Below are 6,000 nucleotides of genomic sequence, written 5' to 3' on the forward strand. Positions count from 1 at the left end.
AAAATTTTCCTTCGTTTTTGTTTCGTTGCTGTCTTCAGCTTGGCCATATTTTTGGTCTTCACTTCGCATAAATTTTCTTCTTCGCCGGCACATCTCGCCTGCTCTATTCATCGGCATCTCCTTCTGCGGATCATCTCTGTTGCCGTCACCATCGCCTTCTCCTCATTGCAGGTCCTCGTCGCCAAGTCCTGGAATCTGAGATTTCAGTTGCGTTCATGCTTCTCATCAGTGGAAGTTTTTTTTTTTTTTTTACTCCAAGATGGAGATGTTAAATCTTTATTCACCATCTCCATCTTGAGGGGGTGTATTAGAGTTATTAGTTTAGTTGTTAATTCAGTTATTTGTTTAGTTGTTAATTCAGGTGTTAGTTGTTAGTTGTTAGTTTAGTTGTCAATTCAGTTGTATTTTTCATTTCATATACTAGTATAAATACTACTATAAAATAACTTTTCATCAATTCCGGAATATACATTTTTTTTATTTAACAAAGTCCTTAAGAATTTTAAAACCTCGCGAGAGGTCTCTAGAATTTTTGAAACCCTAGGAGATGTTATTGTATTTTTGTCAAATTTCATGGAAGATTAGTATCTTTTGCCTTTTTAATTATTATACATTATAACTTTTAAATTGAAAAATATTTCCTTATTGTTTAAATTGATTGTTCGAAATTTGAATTGGTCTCATAATGATATTATAATTTTTAATGAGATTGCCTTCTCATTTGGAAAGTAATTTGAAGTTTAAAATGATTAATAAAAATAAGGAAAGTCAAGGGCTCATTTGGACATGAAAAAACACTTTTAATTTTCTATTGTAAATTTTCAAAAAATTACAAAAACAAATTAGCTTGTGAAAATAGTTTTATTTTTTATTTCTAATTTTTCAAATAATTAAAAAAATATTACTTTGTTTTAATTTTTCAAATTTATATAAAAAATTGAAAACATATTTTCATTACTTTCTAGATTTCTAACTCTTGATTCGCTAATGGGAGCATGAAATTTACATTTTGTTCTTTAATTTGTATAGATTATGCATAGAGTTTCTTCTAAATCCACACAATTTCAAATTAAAACTCAAAAATCTAGACTTCTCAAAGCAAATCAGGTCGAATAAACTCTTTATTTTCTACCTTTTTGATACAAAAGTTGAAAATTTAACAAAATGAGCTAAACTTTTTATAATCTATTGGAAAACTAAGAATTGAAAACTTTTAAAATTAAACTTTTTAACAAGGTATGCTTCTCTAAAATTACTTCTTGGTTTTTTTAAAATTGCGTTGACTAAGTATGAAGTCTTGCTAACTGAATATTGATGGTATCTTTTCAAACACATGCATTATCTCTCGTTGACAAGTTAACTTACTATGGAGATTATGGTTCACAACATCAAAAATATTCTTATGTAATGGCATTCTCATAAATCTCATTGATAACAATAGGATGTTTGCCTCATGAGAATATTTTTGTTCGGTTTGCATTATAAAATTTTCAAAAATGTATACAAAATTCTAATGTCAATATTAAGTTCAATATAGGAATTGTGGTAGGTATTTTAAGATGATCATTATGTTGTAACGGCAAAATTCCTACCTTTTAAAATTGAAGACAATAAAATTGGTACAGAAAATTTAATTTTGTATTAAGCAAAAGAATGGTACAATTTTTGTGTATTTTACAACAGATAAACTAAATATCCCTCACATTTGATCTCCTTGAAATTAGATTTACCAATTTAAGGATTTGTGAGTGTATCGTCAATTGAGGCGACGTTAAATCTTCCACACGCCGAAATTGTTGATGGATGGAAGAAGTTGGATTTGTGTGTGCTTAGTAGGCATAAGCTTGATCACGAATAACAGTCGTTTGAAAGATGAGTGGATTGTTAAAGTATAATCACAGAACGCTATTCTTCTCTTCACTTTACTGATTTTCATGATCTCCAATATAGACACTCAAATTTTAATCAGGTCTTTTTGAGGAAACCCTGCGTAATAAGAAGTTGACTTTGTATCCCGAGATTTGAAGGATTCTTTTTTAAAAATCCAATTGAGTCACGAGTCTTTAAAATAAGTCCTAGCTATGTTTAATTTGAGTCATATTTATTTTTTAAATTGAGTCATGGTATTTTTAAATTGAGTCCCAGTATTTTTAAACTGTGTCCCGATATTTTTAAACCGAGTCCCGGTATTTTAAACTGAGTCCTGATATTTTACACCGAGTCCTGATATTTTTAAACTAAGTCCTAGCATTTTTAAACTGAATCCTGGTATTTTAAAAGTTGAATCCCGATTTTTGAGTCTCGGATATTTCAAAATCAAGTCCCAATTGTCTTTTTAAAAAAAATCCAAGTTTCTTTTATTTTAATCAAGTCGTTTTTATTTTCAAGTCACAGTCCTTTTATTTTCGGGAATTAAGGTTGATATTTTTCCGGCCCCTCTTTTAATTTTTTGGAGAAATAAAATTGGAGAGTGCTATGCAAGAAGACGGACACAACTCACGGCCGCTGGAGGAACTCTCACGCAGACACTCTCTCCTGAGCCTTTCTCCCATCTCCCCTTATTCTCCCTCTCCCCTCCAAGACAGTCGCGGCTCTCTCTCTTTCTCACACACAGCTCGTTCTTCTCTCCCTCTCACGGCACACCAGACACAGCACAACCATCACCTCCTTCCCTCAACCTCACAGCCACCCTGCTCAAGCACTACCTCCCCCCTTACGTCCACACACAGTCCGGCCACCATCTCTCATTCCGGCAGCAACAAACACAAAAACACTCTTAAACACACAACAACACCCACAAAAACACACACTTAAACCCACACCCGAACATACACAGCAACACACACTTGAAGACACACACACCAACACTTCTCATGACCAAGAGAAGGCCGATCGATGCCCTTGATCTTGTCTTGCTAAAGTGGCTAAATAAATGTTGAGAAGTTAATTGGCCGATTGTCGTGAGATCTTGCGATCTCCATCGGCGAATCCGCTTCCCGAGCTTCTCACACTTTTCTTTACCATTCTCTTCGATCTATCATTTTTTTTTCTTGCTTATAGTTGTGCTTATGGACGTTACAGAGTTGATTAGACGTTCTGCCGTCGGTGCCTAACATAATCATACGCTATATTAACAGTGACCATCTTCCCTGCAACTCCAACAGCAAGCACAGTCGTGAGCACTCTCACGGCACAAACACATGCATTATTTTTTTAGTGTTTTAAAAATCCTATTAGTATTATTGTTATGTGTTTTATTATATAGAGTTTTTATGTTCTTATTAATTTATTATTGTCATTATATTATTGTTATTATTTTATTGTTAATATGATTAATATTATTATTGTATGATTGTTATTGTCATGTTATCATATTTGTAGTTTTGTATATTTATTTAGGGTCTAGATTTATCATGTTAATATTGTTTAAGTTTTCTTTTTAGAGGTTTAGGTTGTTTTATGTTATTATTATTTGAGTTCATTTAGAAATTTTGTTATTATTGCTTATTATTTAAGATTGTAATTATTTCACGTTTTATGTTTATGTATATTTAGGATTTTCATGTTTTTAGGTGGTTGATTATTTAAATATTGTTTTAGGGTTAGATTATTTTCCTATTATCATTTGTCATATTATTGCATATTGATTTCTAGGGTTCAATTTATCTCCATATTATTTCATATTAATTTTTAGTGTTTCCATATTATTGCATGTTGATTAATTTTAGGGTTTTCATATTATTACATGTTGATTTTTAGGGTTCCATTTGTGTCCATATTATTGTATGTCAATTTTTAGGGTTCAATTGGTTTCCTTATTATTCCATATTTTAGGGTATGATTTATTTCCTTATTATATTGCATGTCAATAGTAGGGTTTAATTGGTTTCTATATGTGTTAATGTATATTAATGGTAAGATTAATAATTATTGTTGTATATTTTACATATTAATTCTAAAGTTTGATTTATTTCCACCATGTCATCAATTGTTTCCATGTTATCCTTGTGTATATTTGCATATTAGATTTATGATTTGAATTGATTCCATAATTTCATTTGTTTTGTTTGGTTCCATATTTATATATTGTATATCATTTTTTTTTAGATTTAATTATTTCCATATTATTATTATTATTATTATTATTATTATTATTGTATTTACATGATATTAGGTGTCCATATTATTATTATTATTATTATTATTATTATTATTATTATTATTACATATTTTTGGTGTTTTTGTTTATTTCGTATGTCTATATTTTGTATTATGTATTACGGTATCTATTTGTGTATTATAGTATTATTTATGTTTGTATTGGGGAGGGGGGGGGTGTTCCTATGATTTCAAAAGGGGGCATGGACTCTTTCGGCCTCACATGTCTTAGTTCTGAGGGATACCTTACTTTAGCTATATTCCATAATAATATGCATACTTGTATGTTTATTTAATTGTATATGCTTAGATAATGTTTCTAGTTAAGAGGAGTAACCTAAAAGGCCATTGAAATTTAGTTTGTGATAATTTTTAATTAATTAGGCGTCATTCGTAGAACGAGTGTGTAGGAGGTGCTAATACCTTCCCTCGCATAACCAAACTCTCTATCCCAATCCATGTACACGTAGACCGATTCTATCCTTAATTGGGTTGTAATCATGTATTCTAACCATATTCCAAAAAGTTAGTGGCGACTCCAATTCCAATTTTTTCTGAAAATTCAAACTCATCATTTTTATTCGCCCTCCCCGGGGCACCCTCGTTCCCAAGACGTCGCGACATCCAAATTTTTATTCTCCTCCTTTTTCTTTTTCCCTTCTAGAACCCCTTTTGAGAAGCCAACCAAGGCTCTTATAGGCGAAAACTAGGTTAGTGTTAAATCCCAAAAATTCCTATGGCTTACTATGTGTCCTTGTGTGCACAAAGCTTGGGTTAATGGGGAAATAGGCTAACCAATCTTATTATAAGCCCACAACTCATTTTTCTTAATAAAAGCTCAACATCTATTTATTTATTAGACCCAACATAACTTTTATTAAGTTATTAACTAGGCCTTTTTAATATAATTAGCCAACATTTGCATGTTTAACTAATTAAATTATTGCAAAATATCTAGGTCTACAAATGTCCCCTACTTCAAAACTTGTCTATGTGCTTTGCATGTGAAACTTTTCCTACTCTTTCTAGCATTCCAGCACAACCTTCCATTAAGGCCCCACCGTCGCTTCAGTTGAAGCCCCTTTCGACTTCCCTCAAGTATGTCTTCTTAGGCCCCCACGAGGCCCTGCCCGTTATTATTTCATCTACCTTAACTAGTTTGCAGGAGTCTCGACTCATTCATATCCTAAAAAAAATATATGAAAGCCATAGGGTGGTTGGTGGTGGACCTTAGGGATATAGATCCATCTATTAGTGTGCATCGGATTCACCTTGAGCTGAATGCGAAACCTATTTATGAGATGCAGCGAAGGCTAAACCCCAATATGAAGGAGGTGGTGTTGAAGAAAGTGATAAAACTCCTAAATGCTGGGATAATATTTCCTATTTCTGATAGTGAGTTTGTGAGCCCCACGTAGGTGGTTCCTAAGAAATCGGGAATCATAATTGTTTAAAATGATAAGGGTGAAGGTATCCCCACTCGCGTCACTAGTGGGTGGCGAGTGTGCATCGATTACCGAAAACTCAATAACCTCACCCGCAAGGACTACTTCCCATTACCATTCATTGATCAAATATTAGAGAGGCTAGCGGGCCAGAACTTTTATTGTTTATTGGACTGGTACTCTAGGTATAATTAGGTTGTAGTCCACTGAGATGATTAGGAGAAGACCACCTTCACTTGCCCATTTCGGACCTTTGCCTATAGCAAGATGTCTTTCGAGTTATACATGCGACCTTTCAACTATGCATGTTAGCCCTATTTTCTAACATGGTTGAAAAATTCCTCGAGGTGTTCATGGATGATTTGTTTGTGTTCGGACCCTCCTTTGATGCATGCTT

The 6,000-nt window shown here is 32.8% G+C and overlaps 1 non-coding gene across 1 annotated transcript; it reads left to right on the forward strand.

The window, feature by feature from the left end:
• Positions 1-2,915: 2,915 nt before the first annotated feature.
• LOC131150046 (small nucleolar RNA snoR109) lies at positions 2,916-3,013 on the forward strand. The gene has a single exon (XR_009135432.1). It is a non-coding gene; the product is annotated as a small nucleolar RNA snoR109 (small nucleolar RNA).
• Positions 3,014-6,000: the final 2,987 nt, after the last annotated feature.

Source organism: Malania oleifera, chromosome 2 (assembly GCF_029873635.1).
Source record: "Malania oleifera isolate guangnan ecotype guangnan chromosome 2, ASM2987363v1, whole genome shotgun sequence".
Taxonomy (NCBI): domain Eukaryota; kingdom Viridiplantae; phylum Streptophyta; class Magnoliopsida; order Santalales; family Ximeniaceae; genus Malania; species Malania oleifera.